The following is an 18,203-nucleotide window of genomic DNA, read 5'->3' as shown; positions in this document are numbered from 1 at the left end:
AGCTCAGATGATGAAAATCGTGTGATAAATAATTAGTAAGAGTTCATTATATATTTTTCTCAAGCGCTATTAAATTTTGTTTCTTTTCTCATTTACAAAACATTACCACACTGCATATCTCAAACATCTTTGAATTATATATGTTTGAAGATCTTTTTAGTGCTTTTTTGTTTCATGAAACTTCTTCACAAGAATAATTATTTTGGTTCTAGGGCATGGTGTCTTCATCTTCAAGATAATTGCACTTAACATTATTTCTTTAGGACTATCTTCTATTTGTTATACTTATTTGGTCAATCAAAGATGAAATGTATTTCACTTTTGTCAATAACCAATGGTTCGGTGCAAGCATAGAGCAGCTCATGAAACAAATTTAGTTACTTTAACCATGAGCGTGGGATGGGGTCAAAGGCATGAATATAAGAGTTAGATAATGGGGATGAGCTTTGTTTAAGAAGGCCTCGTCCATTCTAAAGTAGATGAGACTATAAATTTAATCATCGTTGTTATATCAATCAAAAATAGTTCCTACAATAGTAGATCTTTTAATCATGTTTAGAGTACATTTTTTTCAATCATCCACAATATTAGTGAGAGATGAAAACCATTTTTAAAGAAACTAAAGAGTCATTCTTACTTGTTATGGTTTTAACTATCTGTCATAATACTTTGAAAAATTGTCACAAATTACTGTAGCCAATCTATAACAAGGAAATATAGTTAATGCTAGTAAGAAACTACGGCAATGGTTTGATGGATATGCATAGACTTTTATTGTGATTCAATTTTTTGACTTGCGTCCTTTTTGAGTCATTAAAGTGAGGAAGCACGGGAACAGTACGTCGCAGACCAAGGTAATTTATTGTGCATTTTTCTTGATTCTCAAAGGTTGAGGAACTTGTGTCTTAGGTTACAGGATCATGCCTTGTGCCAAGCGATCTAACTCTAGTATTTAAGTGGGGAAGGGTAAAGGGAAAGACCTATCATCCGTGAGTTTTAAAGGTTGTAGTTGGCCGAAAGACTAGCTATAGATGGAATTCTTGATCATAAAAAACAATATGAAGGAGGAAAGGGGAAGAAGTCTAAAGGTATGGATCAGTGTGTGATTTATTCTAACTCTTTTCGCATTTATATTGACTATGTATACCACTTTAAGCTGCATTTCCATATTCCATCTAGAGATCAAATAAGTTAACCAATATATATTTGAATGGAAGCAATTTTGACATGTCTCAAATTTCGTTGGTTGGGGGTAATGGATCTCATGTTTTTTGCTTAAACAATGCTTATAGTTTCTAACCAAAGTGAGTTTTGTTACATGTTAAATATAGATCATGCACGTGGTACTTTGGATAATTTTTTTCTTGATAAAGTACTCATTGTTTTGTTAACTGTTATGTACTTTTGAACTTTCAGGAAGTGAATGTTGATGTTTGGAACAAAAAATATACTCCCGGTTGATTGCATGGGTTGCAATGAAGAAGGATGGGTTTTGATTGTTTTTACTGTTCATTGTGATGTATACATGTTTTTTTTCATGCAGAACAAGATTTACATATGCTCGCTGATTGCATATCACATTTTGTTGGTACCTTATGAATCTTGGTTGAGAAAAAATTATGTCAACTGAAAATTTCCATTACAAGGCTCGATACAGTAATTTAAGAGCTATCCAATGCTCATCTTTACAAAAACTACATAGTTAGTAAATCAATGTTATATGATATGCTTGAAATGAGAAAACTTTTGCGCTTAATGAGTTTTATAAAGAAGTTTGTTTTCTATTTATTTGGTTTCAAATAACTTCCATTAATTGCCGTATAGTATTGGAAAGTGATTTTGCTTAGCCAAAATCTAGATCACACAACACATATACTTTACTGTCAAGGTTGATACCTTTAGCCCATTTCCAATCCATCTCTATTTTACTCTCCAATCTCTATATTTGAAGAGTAAAATAGAGAATGCCCTCTCCAACCCCTCTCCATATTACTCTCTAGTCTCTATACTCCATTTATAGAGAGGTGAATAGTAGTTCTCCAAATTTTGAGAAATATTATTCACCTCTCTATTTCACTTTTTGATTATTTTAATATTACTTTTATGATATCATCAATTAAGTATTTATTATTTGTAATTATTTTCTAGTGTAATATAACATCTAAAAATATATCATTGAAAAGTTACTACTTTATCCGAATTAATAATTTTTTTATTATTTTTAAAAAAAATTAGCACTTTAAATATGTAATTTAAAATTATTTTAACATTATTTATATTAAACAAGACTATTAATTAAGTCTCTAATATTTGTAATTATTTTCTAAGTAATATAATATCTAAAAACATATTATTGATAAGTATACTACTTCCATCCCGAATTAAAAAAATCTTCTAATTTAATTTTTTAAAAGTTTTTTTCACTTTAAATATGTAATTTAAAATTATAATTATTTTTCACTATGAAAAATACACAAAATTTACATGATAATCTAAACAATCTACTTTTATGTTATAGTGATAAATGATTAAACTACACTTTTTAATGAGTATGAAAATACTTGACGCAATAGTTTAAAATGGAATAGGGAAAGTATAATTCAATATGAGATGAAATCGTTAAATTAAACAATTGTTAGCTACAAGTAAAATAAAATAAGGACAAAAAATTTGCTCATATTGAACTCCGTAATGCATTAATAGAGTATTTATCGGAGAAACGTAACAATCTTGAAAGTTGAATATTTATGTAAAATTTAAAATAATTTTTACGATAATGCAATATTTATGATATAATTGCAGTTCATCAATAATTTCACTTTGATTTGAATTGTTCGCTAATATGTATGATATATAATATTTGTCGCATTTATGATATTAAGAATAAATATAATTTTTTTATTAAATGAAGAATTTGAAAAGAATAAAATTTTATATTGCATAAAGATTATATAGATTATAGGGTGATTATTTACAAAAAAAAATTAATTTATATTATGAAATAAGGAAATAAAAATGAAATGAAAATAATAATATAATATTGAGGGGAGAAAAGAAGATTCATTTTTAGAGAGTAAAATAGAGAATTGGGCTGGAGTTGATTGTCTGAAATAATAAAAAAAAACACTATATTTAGAGAGTGAAATAGAGGGTAGGGTTGGAGATGTCGTTGGAACCACAAGTTTGTGGGGGGGGGGGGGCTTCGGGAAGTGTTAGATTATTTTTTGTCTCGGTTATTTAAATTCTTTTGGCGTCAAGAAAGTATCATAGATGGCTTAATGACTTAGGACTACGCTAATTTTATTGTGGTGCACTATGTTTTTGACAATTGCATTGGACCCCCACTCTATATTGCGCGTTTTCAGTAAAATAATTGCCAATTCATTCAGTGGAATTCAAATGAGTAATTGCTTGGTTTATATCAATTTTAGGTAATGAGATAGATTAACCACTCGAATGAGTAATTGCTTGGTTTATATCAATTTTAGGTAATGAGATAGATTAACTTTCTCACTATGCAGTTACTGTAATAGATGATTAGTTTTTAAAGTTGCAACTCGAGCCTTGTGTAAGTCACTATATATTGTCAGTTTTTAAACAGAGAGCAATAGCCAAAAAAAAGAACGTTGTACAAAATGCATTACAATGTAATCCTTAAGGTTCTGTTTGAAAAGTCACCTGGTAATTGGAATTGGTGTAATTACTAGGGTGGTAATTATCAGCCTAGTAATTACACTGTCTAGTAATTACACTGACATGTTTGGTTGCCATAGTGTAATTACACTGTAATTACACATTTTGGTTGCCATAGTATAATTACACATGTTCTGTTTGGATGCACATTTGCAATCATAAAATTATATTAAATTTTAAAAATAAAAATTAATTATTAAAAGTTATACTTGATAAATAAGAAACTTTATAAATGATATTAAATTAAATATTTAAGATATATATTCTTTTTTGAAAATATATTAATTAATAAACATATATTCTTTAACTAATATTATGAAAAATAATTGATTTATATTTTTTCAAATTAATATATTTCAATTGAATTGATTATAAAAACTAAAAGTATGAAGTTTCTATGAACATAGTGAAATGCATGTTTGATAAAAAGATTAATATATAAATAAAATGTCATAAATTATTAAATATTTGACAAAAGATAATCTATCAAGTCTAATTAAAAATATGACGTGCAATGTGAATTCAATATTACTAAAACAAATAAAACTGAAAATATAACATAAGTTATAAATTCAAAACAAAAAATTTAACATAATACTCTTATAGCAAATTTCAACATAGCATACATAAATATGATTTATTTTTTTATTTTTTTTAAAAACGTAAGTGTATAACCTTATTTAACAATAAATTCTATTTAATTTAAAAATTAGAATACTAATAAAATTATGCTAATGAGAAAATAAGCATGACATAAAGAAATAGATAATATGAAAAAAATTTGCATAGAATTACGTAAAGTAAGGTTAAGAACAAGAAGAAAATGAAATATAATAATAAATAAATAAAAACTTTTAGAATAATAAAAAAAACTTAAAATAATAGAAGTAAAAAAAATTAAGACAAAAAAAAAAAGAAAGTAATCCGCTGGTAATTACACCATGTAATTACCAGTAATTCACAGGCAGAAGTCTCTGTCTGTGAATTGTAGAGTGTAATTACACTTACCAATTACACCAATTATCTGCTGACCAAGTAATTACATGTCCAACCAAATAGGACAGACAATGTAATTACACCCAATTACACCAAATCCAATTACCAGAGTGTCCTTCCAAACAGGCCCTAAATAATTTTTCATGCATCATCAACCTTAATCTTTTGTTTCCTGCATCATCAACCTTCATTCCCTTAATCTTTTGTTTCCTGCATCATCAACCTTCACCCCTTCATGCAGACATAGTGATAGCAATTGGAGCATCCGTCGGTGATATGTTTAAGAGGGAGAGATTGATGTATCAACAGATTCAACTATTTTAAAAGAGTGAAGGTTCAAGCATAATAACTTAAAACACAGGTCTGAGAAGAGAAACAACATCCAAAGCCATTTAGATTGAAAGACAACAAGCACTATAGCCAAACCAATTGTTCTAGCAAAATAACTTTCTTTCATGAAAATACTGCAAAAAGGGAAAATGACTAACTAGAGTAGAATCAAGGAAAATTTCACCTTTACTTTACTCCGGAAGCAGTGGAGACACCACTTGGCTCGAACTGTCATGAGGAAATCTGATGGTATGAAGTTTTCCCCAATTCTAATCTTTGACCCTATTTACCTTCATAACTCATAAATCCGTGCAGGTTCTCCGATTACTACAACAGCCAGAAAGATCACTTACCAATAGGGGTGTCAAATAGGCGGATTGGGTTGAAATTGGAGATATTAAAATGGGTTGAACTAGAAATCGAGTTGGGTCTTGAACCGCCCAAATTTACTTTGGGCTCAAATGGGTTGGGTTCAAATGGGCTACAAAACGGGTTGGGTCTTGACCCGCCCAATTTGACCCGATTAATCTCAATAATTTTAACATAGTAATATTTAACTTTTATAATCACAATTTGAATTTCTGCTCAAGATTTTATTTTTAAAAAGTAACAAATAGATAGATAAATTCTAAAAGATGTTAAATAGATAATAATTTATACATTTAATATAAGAACATATCTTAGTAAAGAGTTTTAAAACGGGTTGAAATTGGAGATTGAATTGGGCTCAATTGAGAATTCTCTTAAAACGAGTTAAGCTTGAATGGGTTGAGATTGAACCCAATTCAAATTATCTTGACCCTTAAAATTTTGGATGGGTTGGACGGGTTACCTATGTTTGGGTTCATTTTTGACACCCCTACTTACCAACACTCTGAGAGTCAAACTAAAATTTCTTTTTCCGTGGCAGGGTTGCTCCAGCTTTCCTCACTTCTCATCGGCCAAATCAATAGACAGATGAGAATGAGGACCACCAACAGTAACCCAATGTAGCTTCCCGTTAACAAACTTTAGCCAACTCAGAGTCTAACATAACACCCTGAAAATCATCAACTTAAACATTATATGTCATAGCTATAACCACCCTCGATCACATAAAAATACAAACTACCTTGTAATCATCATGAAACTTATCATTATCCAAAACCAAACCACAGTACAGTTATGAAACCAGTAACTTTCTTGAACTTCCTAATAGACAGATTCCACAGAAGTAAGAATTCTGACACAATTTCAAGATGAATCCTTTAAAGATGAATGCTAAGAAGGAAAGTTTTTGGTGATAAATAGTTGTTTGAGTGCACCAAAACTATCAGTTCGTGTTGTAATTTGGTTCATAAATGTGTTAATAATACTAGCTAGGTAAGAAACAGTTGGACAACAAGAGAGACAACAAACAAAATGGGTGCTTCTTAGCTCATGTTATTTTAGGCTCAATTAATCTAAATCTTCTAAGTATTACAATGTGCTTCAGAATAACTTTTTGAATGTGCTTGCTCTCCAGAAACAAAGGTTATTCTTCTTTCTAGTGCGCATTATGTGCTCCACTTCAAGGATGGTTAGCCTTAGATATTCCAGAAACCATAAAAACATGTTAATAGAGGGGAATTCAGATGAGGGATTTTAAGGCCAGTAAGTTTTTAATTCTTGATTTTGTCAGTAGTGCTGATGTGGATAACCACACAGATCTTAAGGTTTTGAACTTGTTTTCTTAAATTTTGACCTGAATGCAAAAATATGTCTGTAGCCAAAAACAAACATTCAAAAATATGCAAGAAAATGCAACTGCTCAGATCACTCTGATAGATGATTCCCATACACTCATAGCATTCAAATATGTACACTTTACCGAGAAGGCCACAAACTACTTCTATTAACCCGTCAAATGGCTAACTTTACATGTACTACACCCAGCATCAATAAAAAAATTTATTCATTCTGCGTTTACACATTGCCTCCTCATTTGTATCATTAACCATGGTAAACTAATATTGTTTGGTATAAACACCATGTGTGAGTAATTCTTTTTCCGTGTCAACTATCTCCAAAACGGTTTGATGCACCGTAACTTATGGAACTACAGTTCAACAATCTCCCATTCTCTGCTGGATGCATCATCCTACAGTTGCTCGTACGAAAACAACTAAGTTGCTGCTTCAGCTGCAATTTTTGAACAAGTAAAGAGAAATTAAAATTCTTAGTAGGTAGATACCACAATACTAACCAGCTTCCATCGAATACTACATAAATTTGAATTGACAAGCAAGAAGCTACACAACATTGTGAAATAAATGGTAGTAACATTAGATGAACAAAATGTAACTTAAGATTCCAACAGAACTTGTCTTTTCCAGTTTTTCCTGCTTGTTTTCCTACTTTTCCAATATAGAAAAAATTAGGCTAAATCAAATGTTTGTCAAGCTAGCATAAGAAAACGACATATAAGCACCTAAATACTTACTTAGACATGGCTACTGGCTATTTGGTTGCTTTTGAACTTCTGCTTCTACTTCTTTTATGTTGTTAACGGCAACTTGAATTTTCTTCGACAAAAGCTCCATCTGCTGCTCAACATTTTCCAAAAAAGTAACTAGCTGCTCTCTGTAAAGGTCACATAATTTATCCTGACGCTCCAACTCCATAGACAGTTCTTGGATTCTCCTGTCCTTTTTATCCTACAAGAGGAAATCAAAAGGCAGTTATTTCAGAGTTCATTAGGAATTGCAGGCCCAGTTTTGTTCACATGAAGACAGACACACACTTTAAAATATCATTAATTGACAAGGCTTGATATCCTTAGAGGGGCACATGCTTCACCCTAGCCACCTGTTTCCTGTGGGATCCCAACATTAATCAGTTCTTGAAGCTTCTTCTGATATTTTTCTAGAAGTAATAAGAGGAAATTCGTAAGTGTTTCGCTACCTAATAATGGAGTTCATGAGGCTTAGGCCACAATCAACACATGATAGTAGAAGAACAAATCCTACATTATTTACTGACATTATAGCAAGAAAGCACAAATGAACAAGCACGTCACCAGCTAATAATGAGTCCAAATCAGTAGGATTTGCAGAACAAGGTACACGGAAAGAGATAGGTGAGACACCAATTGCTGTAAATAACCAAGTCCCAGAGGAAGCCAATGGAACAGTGACTACAGATCCAGCTGCAGTCCAAGTGTTTGACAAAATTGTTCTGAAAGCAAAACAAAAGGAGGCACAACAACAATTGATGGATGTGGATTTGGATGCTAGTGGGAAAGGCAGTTCAAACCCTCCTAGTAGCAGCAGGAAATCTTGGGTTGAGGCAGTAGAAGAGGAAATGGAATGCCCGAATGGAAGGGCTCAGGATGGGATAACTTTGATATTGCAAAAGTGGTAAATGCAGGATTCAAACTGGACTATGTGGCTCCAACCACACTAGGTGAATCATCCTTTGTTGAAATTGGGTGGAAGATATTACTTCTGATATTAAATATTGGCAGAACTCAGTAGTGTGCTATGTTTTGGGTGCCCACCCTCCATTTAATGTTTTGAAAGGGTACATTCAAAGACTACGGGGTAAACATGGGATTAACAAAGTTGTGATGTTGAAGAATGGGGTAGTCCTTGTCAGGTTTGATACAGCAGTGGGTATAAATGAGGTGATCCAGGGAGGAATCTATCATTTTGATAGCAAGCCTTTTATTGTAAAGGCTTGGACTCCTGATATGAAATTCTCTAGAGATGAATTGTACACTGTTCCCATTTGGATAAAACAGCCAGGACTAGATTTCAAGTACTGGAGTCAGAAAGGATTAAGTAAGATTGGGAGTTTGGTTGGGAAACCACTAATGGTAGATCAAAGTACAGAGAAGAAGACTGGACTAAATTTTACAGTTGAGGTGGGAATGAATGCAAGTTTGCCGCATAATATAATGTTCAGGAATGAAAAAGGCAATTTGACAGAGCAAAAAGTATCATATGAATGGAAGCCTACACTATGTAAGCATTGTGAGAAATATGGTCACTCAGTAAATGTATGTAGGAAGAAGAAAGCCGAGAAGCCAGTGGTGGAAAGACAAGATCAACAACAAAAGGAGCTGCAAATACCCAAGGGATCCATACAAGCCAATGCTAACTCCTCACTGCCAGGAAGAGCACATGTAAATGGGGGAACAAGCCAGAATAAGGTCAATTCACCAAGTGGGAATCCAATATTAGGGTGCCTCTCTGATAAAAGGCAATCTGGTCATGAAGACTGGGTTACCCCACTAATATTTGGGAGGAGTACAGATTTGCAATACCAAAATTAGGAGATTACTGATTAAATACATTTCAGGTGTTAAACCAACAAGCCACTTCATTGGTACCTCCGAGTCCAGAATCTGTTGGAAATGTTGGACAGAAGACCATCCCATCTTCTGGGAATGGTTAGCATCCTAAGTTGGAATGTTAGGGGGCTAAATGCCCCTAATAAGGGGCAGGAGATCAAGATCCTTTGCAATGGAGGAAAGAGATGGTTTAATTGGGCTGTTAGAAACGAAAGTAAAACAGAATAAAGTAGAACAGTTAGCTAATAAACTGTTTGGGGGATGGCAATACCTTACTAATTTGGAACATCATACCTTACTAATTTGGAACATCACTATAATGGTAGAATATGGATTACTTGGAAACCAGATTTTTACCATATAGTTCCAAGATGGACGATAGAAAAACAGGTAAAGCTGATTGATTACTTATCAATCACCCAGCCCCCTTTTTCCTAGTCTGTATGATAGGAAGGCTTGGTAGCAGCTAGACTAGATGAATTATTCCATCCAAAGCAAGAGAAGATCCGAGAATGAAAGCAGATCTGCATAAGCTTTTCACCAAAGAATTTGTGCACTAAATATCTTTCATGAGGTGACACAAACTAAATTGACTTGAAAGATTGAACTGAAAACAAAAAACAAGTAAGCTTAAGATGAAACACACAGAGCACTTCTTGATTACCATTGCATTACCAGAAGAACAGCCAGAAGGCACCAATGGATGGGTATGCTCCTTAACAAATCTCGTCACAGCCAACTTATCAAACTTGTTAACCTCTACCCACATCATTGCCTTGCACCCTTCTCGTCTGCTGGTGCGTGCTTTTCGGGGTGGTCCATAATGGTTTTTCATTTTTCACATAATAGCCCTGCTTGTTACATGAAAGTCGTCGTTAAAGGATTCTCTTGTCAACTTCTGAACGCCGGCACTGATCAATGCGCATGATAAACCCAACACGCCTAGCATAGTCATCATAAAATTCCTTGGCAGCATCTTCTGACTCGAACTCCATCCCAATAAATGGTTCAGGAACCACATTATCTTGACATGCAATGGACTGGCTTTCAGCAAAACAATCTATTGTAGCAACTCCAGCCCCTAAGTCCACTACCACACCAAAATGATGGATATCATCTAAGAAGACCATCAAGACATGACTCCATCCATAAATCAAACAATAAAAATCACAAAGTAATAAAAAATATAAAAAATGTCTTCTCCAGTACAGGATCAGTGGCACTTAGTTTGGTGTGAGGTATAGGTATAATAATTCCAGGATCAAATGCAGGACTATTTTGCCCAGGTTGAAGTATTAGGCAGTTCTGAGATTATTTATTTCATCATTTATACCTTAGTAATGGGATAAGTTATGTCATATAGATGGTGGAATAAATTATCCCAGAATATCTTATCCCAGTATAATTAATCCCGGGATAACTTGTTCCCAAACAAACAAAGTACCTCCTACCAAACAACTTATTAGAAGCATTTATCTCCCCACCCACGTATATGCCCCATTGCCCAGTGGAACTAAGAATAAAAGTGCTGGCCAAAAACACTCTACTGTACACGGAATCCAATCACGAAATGCTCATGTTCGTGAATTAAAGACGAGGCTGCACAATTGCTTTCCCTAGGAAATTGAATTTTTAGCTTAGGGCTTTCACTTAAACGCCTTCTGCCATTGAACAACTACATAACAATTATCATATTTTTTCCAATCTTGTCAGTATTAACTTAACTACTTCAGTGCTTAAATTAACGATTCAAGATTCAAACTCACTGGTATGGATAGCGGAGGCCGCTTTTGATGTTCCGCTAGGGACCAAATGTTGTGGGTTTAGGGCCGTTGAAGCTTCAATTCGGATTTCAGACGTTTCTTCTCCCAAATCAGGCTCTTCTCGTCAAACATACATTGCTCATTGGCGCGTCAGAAACAAAAAGTTGAGTATTTACGCAAACGGATGATATAGGGATAGGTCTCGGGAGTAATATTGCCACCAACGGATAACCCAAATAATTTCATAAATTAAGTGTTATTTATAGGGAAAAGTACACTAAATAGTAAATAGCCTAAAAAGCTAAATCATTTATACCCATGTACTCCATTCATTAATAACTCTAATTATGTCTAACTAGTAAAATTATTCACGCCTCGCGCGGAATTTTAATACTTAAAATCTATCAGTTATTAAAATTAAAATATTATATTATCTTACATACAAGATTACGTAGTAACGAACATTAATAATTTTATAAAATTTATCCTTTTTTTGGGGAAGTTTAACTATTTGATTTTTTTGAGGAATCAAATGAACATCAACATGATATATTAAATTTTCTAATAAATAAATAATCGTTGGTGAAAGGATACATAAATTTTAAAAGGCTGAAAAAAGTGAACACATATTCTAATTTTAACGTGTAGAAAGTTCAGCCTTACCTTTTGCTTTAAATATATTATTTTTGTAGCACCCCGGATTCAAAATAGGGCTAAGTAACTATTTTCAGAGGTTGTAGGTGTCAACCCACGGAGGTCACCCACGGCTCGTGGTGGGACCACGGACCGTAGGTGTGGTCCGTGGTTGGTTACCCCAACCTTGGCTCAGAAACCCAGAACCCACGGCCTGACCAATGGACCGTCGGTCATGCCACGGTCTGTGGTCGAGGGTCCATGGTTCAGACCCCACTTTTCAACTTCCTAACCACGAACGACGCTCGTGCAGGACGGCCCGTCATCCTTTCCACGGTCCGCCAGTCCTGGTAGTCAATCAGCGGCTGGCAGTTATTTTAAGGGGCAGTTGGGTCTTTCCTAATTAATCTAGCCTAATACTATGTCGTTTTGCCTATGTCTAAGACCCCTATATAAGCATTTTTACCCCCAAATTTCTCAATAGAAATCATTTTCTCCAAACTCACCAAAAAGAGGAACTCTCAAATATTCCTCTCTCAAGAAGAAGAAGAAGGAATCACCTAGGGTTTCAATTCAAGGTCTCAATTCCTCAATTGAAGATTAGCAATTGGCTTCAAGGTATGTAGTTTTCATCCTTGAATTTCTTTCATTCATGGAGTTCCCAAATCCTTCTATTTCAAAGTTAGAATTCCCCAATTGAGGTAGGGTTTTCTTCAATTACCATGGGTTCTTATGATTATTAATTTAAATGATTGAATTATGATCTCTTATGCATTAATTGATGAAATACTAAGGATTTATGACGTTTTCCCGTATGAACCCATGTAATCCTCATGTTTTCAAGTTATGCTCCTATAATGTGGGATTTTGATTATGAAGGATGAAGTTTTATGAAAGTAAGCATGTAATGAGAGAACTACATGAATTTATGATGAAATCCATATCTAACCCATGTTTTCTAAATGTTGATGATTGAAAGTGGATTTTTAGCGTTGAAAGGTGATTTATGGAATTATGCACGTTTTCATGAGAATTATGTAAATGTTTTAAAGATGCTTTGAGAGTAAAGTATCAATGATGATGACATGTTGTTGTGTTGTTGAAAGGATTTCTGATAAACACACTAAAGCATGATTGTGAAAGGTTTTCTCACAAAGTAAGGATTCTAAGGTTGAAAGGTTTTCTCACCTAATTGAATCAAAGATAAGAAGCTATCCTAATGAAACTTAGCTTGGATTGGCAATATGACATGTCCTTCCATGGATGATAAGAACAAGTAAGAAATGACTATTCTGTGGGAATCATGCTTAGCACCGAGAAGATATTGAGATGGAGGCTCTCTCATTAGTAGAGGTCGGGTTTCTAGAAGCAATCTCTTTATCCCTTACCTATGTTCCCCCATAGGATGATTGTCTAGATAGACATTAGCTAGTGGATCCACTTATGCTAGAAGTTCATAGTCCTTAACTTGGCAAGTAGGACAACCCTTTTCGGTGTGGGAGACACCGGGGATCATGTTATAGCTCACATGGTCTCTATATCGGTTAAGGCTCATTCCCACAATAATGATGAACTAAGGTTACTTCAAGAAGTATCTCACATGAGTTCAAAGGTTCTAAAGATGTTAGGTTGCATTGGCCATGTTTTATGAATTATATTTTCTACCTCATTTTATATCATGTTTTAACTTGGTCGATTGCATATCATGAAATGTCCTGTTTTAGCATGATTTAAATGTTTTTGCATAGCTATCATACTTGGTACATTGTTTTGTACTAACGCATACGCTTCCTTACATTTTTCCCAAATGTAGGTTCTGATATTCAGGGTTCGCAGTCTCATGACTAGTGATTGGCTTGGTTGATTTCGCGAGCTTTGGTGAGTCCTCATGCTTCGAGGATGGATTTCCATCGTTTAGTTTCTAGTTTGTATTTGAGTTTTGGACATGAAGTATGGGCTAGGCCCAATTTCATTCTATTGTATTAGATGGCTTGAGACAAAGTGTTTAGACTTCCGCTTTCTTTTATTAACATTGTTGGACTTGGACTATTTTTTTACTTCTATTGTTCTATTTCTTATGTTATGAAAGCTAAGTGGCTTGTATAGGGTCCTTCGGGGTTCTATACGCCATGTTACATCTAGGGTGGACCCATGGGTCGTGACATACTTGGTAATCAGAGCATAAGGTTTAGAATGGTCCTAAGATGTCTCATAAGATACGTCTAATAGAGTCTTGTTCATGAGTGTGAAACACACCATATTTATGAATGAAAGGCTACAAGATGATTAGGAAACTCCACTTCTTTCATTACTCTAAAGTTGTGCGATAAAGCTTAACTCTATAAGGTCTCTTTCCTAATCCTTACCCGATGCTCTACAAGATATGGCTACTCGAAGGGCTTATACTAGAAGGAATGTGAGGGAGAATGTGAAACAAGAAGCTCTTCCACAAGCTCCTCAAGCTTCGGTTGATCCTTTGGTCGAGCAAGTTACAAATGCGAAGTTTAGGGCTATTTTTCAAGTGTTGGCTCAAGCCATGACGGCCCAAGCCAATATGGAGGTTGCGGTTTCCGTGAACCCAAATGTGGGTATGGCAGTGAGGAACTTCACAAGGATGAATCCTTCGGAGTTTCATGGCTCTAAGGTTGAGGAAGATCCTTAAGATTTTATTGATGAGGTCTACAAGGTATTGATGATCATGGAGTGACGTCGGTGGAAAAGGCAGAGTTGGTCGCTTATCAACTAAACATTGTTGCTCAAATACGGTATAAATAATGGAAAGAAGGAAGACCAGAAGATGCGGGTCCTCTTGATTGGGAGAAGTTTAAGGCTACTTTTCTTGATAGGTTCTTTCCCCTTGAGATGAGGGAAGCAAATGTGCTTGAGCTCATCAACCTTCGTCAAGGAAGTATGAGCGTGAGGGAATATTCTCTAAAGTTCACACAATTGTCTAAGTATGCTCCAACAATGGTTGTTGATTCTAGGGCAAGGATGAGTAAGTTCGCATCCGGTGTACCACCATGCTCATTAATGACATGGACATCTCTCATCTTATGGTTCATACACAACAGATTGAAGAGGAAAAGCTTAAGGAAAGGTCTAGGGAGGTAAAAAGGGCTAAAAGCGGTGATGAAAATTTCTCTCATGCAAGGTCTGATAGACATGGTCGTCCTAGATTTCGACAAAGGTTTTCTAGTCAAGGATCCTACAATACTCCTCCTAAGTTCAATAAAGATAGGGTGTCTAACCCTAAGCCTCAAGTAGGGAATGGTAGTGGATCTTTGTTGCCTATGCCTACTTGTGCTAAGTGTGGAAAGAAGCACAAGGGTAAATATCTAGCCGGCACAAACGGTTGCTTCAGTTGTGGTAAGAGTGGTCATAAGATTAGGGATCACTCAATTCTTATGGTTAAGGGAAGAGAGGGAAAACAAGCTCATCTTAGTGGTTCAGGTTCCAATGCTCCCAAGTAAAACCGATTATATGCACTTCAGACTCGTGGTGAACAAGAAGGTTCTCCTGATGTGGTTACCGGTATGTTAAAAGTTTTCCAATTTGATCTTTATGCTTTACTTGACCCCGGTGCTACCTTGTCTTTTGTGATGCCATATGTGTCTATGAGGTTTGATGTTCTTCCATATGTTTTGTTAGAACCTTTTTTCTGTCTCTACTCTTGTCGATAATTCTATTGTGGCTAAGAGGGTCTATAGAAGATGTCCCATTTCCTTGTCCCATAGAGTTACTCTTGTTGACTTGGTAGAGATTGACATGCTAGATTTTGATATTATCCTTGGTATGGATTGGTTGCACTCTTTTTATGCTTCTATTGATTGTAGAACCCGTGTAGTCAAATTTCAGTTTCCAAATGAGCCTATCCTAGAGTGGAAGGGGGGAAATTCTATGTCCAAGGGTCAGTTTGTCTCTTGTCTTAAAGCTAGAAAGATGATTTCTAATGGTTGCTTGTACCATCTAGTTAGGGTGACGTATGTAGATTTTGAAACCCCTACTCTTGAGTTGGTCCCCGTTGTTAGTGAGTTTCCAGAAGTGTTTCCAGATGATTTACCCGGTATTCCTCCCGAAAGAGAAATAGACCTCGGTATTGACCTTCTCCAAGATACGCAACCTATTTATATTCCTCCTTATAGAATGGCTCCGGAATAACTTAAGGAATTGAAGGAGCAATTGAAAGATTTGATGGATAAGGGTTTCATCCGACCAAGTATATCCCCATGGGGTGCTCCAGTGTTGTTTGTTAGAAAGAAGGATGGTTCTCTTTGTAAGTGTATTGACTATGGTCAGTTGAACAAGGTGACTGTTAAGAATAAGTATTATCTTCTAAGGACAGATGATTTGTTTGACCAACTTCAAGGGGCAAGTTACTTCTCTAAGATTGATCTTCGGTCAGGTTATCACCAATTGAGGGTGAAAGAAGATAACATTCTGAAAATGGCTTTTCAAACTCGGTATGGTCATTATGAGTTTTTGGTAATGTATTTTGGTTTGACTAATGCTCCGGAGGTGTTCATGGATTTGATGAATAGGGTATTTAGACAATACCTTGACATGTTTGTGATTATGTTCATTGATGACATATTAATTTACTCAAGGAGTGAGAATGAGCATATTGGCCATTTGAGGATTGTGTTGCAAATTCTTAAGGACCAACAACTTTTTGCAAAGTTTAGTAAATGTGAGTTTTGTCTAAGGTCCATGGCGTTTCTCGGACAGATTATTTCAAGTAAAGGTATTGAGGTAGATCCTAGAAAGACGGAGGCGGTCAAGAGTTAGCCTAGACCTCTATCTCCTTCGGATATTAGAAGTTCCTTGGGTTTAGTTGGTTACTATAGAAGGTTTGTTGAGGGGTTTTCTTCAATTGCCTCTCCATTTACAACATTAACTCAAAATAAGGCTAAGTTCATATGGTCTGAAGCATGTGAGAAGAGTTTTCAAGAATTGAAAGATAGACTTACTTCCGCTCCGGTGTTAACCTTATCGGAAGGGACAAATGGCTTTGTGGTTTATTGTGATGCCTCTAGAATTTGGTTAGGATGTGTAATTATGCAAAATGGTAAAGTTATTGCCTATGCCTCGAGGCAACTTAAGATTCATGAGAAGAATTATCCTACCCATGACCTTCAAATGGTGGCCTATCACGACCCAGGGGTACCCCCCCAGATATAACAAGGCACATAGAACCCCGAAAGGCTCTATGTAAGACACTTAGCATATCATAACATAAAGTACTAGAATCATAAAGAGTAAAATGCCTTTCAAGTCTTAAAAGTTTTTCATAAAAGAAAGCGGAAGTCTAGACTTGTCTTAATATAGCAATCTATTACAATACTTGAATGAGATAGGTCATAGCCCATACAACATGTTCCAAAAGAGGAAAGTACATGAAAGGAACTACAACATAGGAAAAGGTCGTCGTCAAACCATGAGGACTCACCGACAAGCTCGGAAGATACACAAGTCCAAGCTTTAGCCACTACAATGATCACCTCGAGAACCGGACCCTACACTTGGGAGAAATGTAGAAAAAGTAGGGGTTAGTACAATAATGCACTAAGTATGGTAGCTATGCATAAATATATTAGAAACATGCAAAAAGGGACATTTCATTTGAAAGCATGCAATTTGCCAAGTTTAACATCATATAAGAGATTAGAGGTCATAAGTCATGCACATGGACAATATAAGTCAACATCATCTTTAACACCTTTGTACTCATGTACAATACTTCTTTAAGTAACCCTTAGTTCATCATTCATGTTCATGTTCATATTCATATTCATATTCATATTGTGGGAGTAATCCTTAACCGACAAGAGACCATGTGAGCTATAACATGATCACCCGGTGTTAACCACACCGAAAAGGGGTGTCCTACTTGCCCAAGGTAGAACCATGGTTTGTTAGCTTAAGTGGATCCACTAGCTAAATGACCTACGTGCACTACTACAAAATTGTCAAAACACGACGGCCGAAAGCGATGGACTGCGTCGCTTTTTTGGTCAAAATCGGCGGAAAAGTGACGCAGTCACCTCCGTCACTTTTTAACCCGACGCTTTTCAAAAAGCGACGGACAACATCACTTTTCCAAAAGCGACGAACTGCGTTGCTTTTCAAAAAGCGACGGACAACGTGTCTTTTTTACAAATTTTTTAACAAAAGCGACGGACTCTGTCGCTTTATTTTAATTTTCATTTGTTTTTATTTCTAAAAGGCGACGCAATCCGTCACTTTTCTGGAAATTTTATTTTTGAAAATCCTAGAAAAGCGACAGACTAAACCACGTTGTCCGTCGTTTTTTCTGCAATATTTTTTACAGCAGCAGCTAGCAGTTTCTGTTGCCCACCTGCAAATGCAATTCAATTCAATTCTACACTATTTATCCCAATCAAACACACACAATTATAAACATTCTAAACAAAACATAAAACAACAAACTTAAAATAACATTCAAAAGTATCTAAATC

General features: G+C 35.2%; 1 long non-coding RNA gene across 1 annotated transcript; it reads right to left on the bottom strand.

Moving 5' to 3' along the window:
- Positions 1-6,820: 6,820 nt before the first annotated feature.
- Positions 6,821-11,308, bottom strand: LOC102593892 (uncharacterized). Its single transcript, XR_001472490.1, has 4 exons — positions 11,098-11,308; positions 9,996-10,421; positions 7,481-7,694; positions 6,821-7,179 (listed from the first exon to the last, which is right to left on the bottom strand). It is a non-coding gene; the product is annotated as an uncharacterized lncRNA (long non-coding RNA).
- Positions 11,309-18,203: the final 6,895 nt, after the last annotated feature.

The sequence above is a fragment of the Solanum tuberosum genome, unplaced genomic scaffold, assembly GCF_000226075.1.
Source record: "Solanum tuberosum cultivar DM 1-3 516 R44 unplaced genomic scaffold, SolTub_3.0 scf00792, whole genome shotgun sequence".
Taxonomy (NCBI): Eukaryota; Viridiplantae; Streptophyta; class Magnoliopsida; order Solanales; family Solanaceae; genus Solanum; species Solanum tuberosum.
Note: the sequence above shows the minus strand (reverse complement) of the source record. Positions and strands in the feature narration are given on the sequence as shown.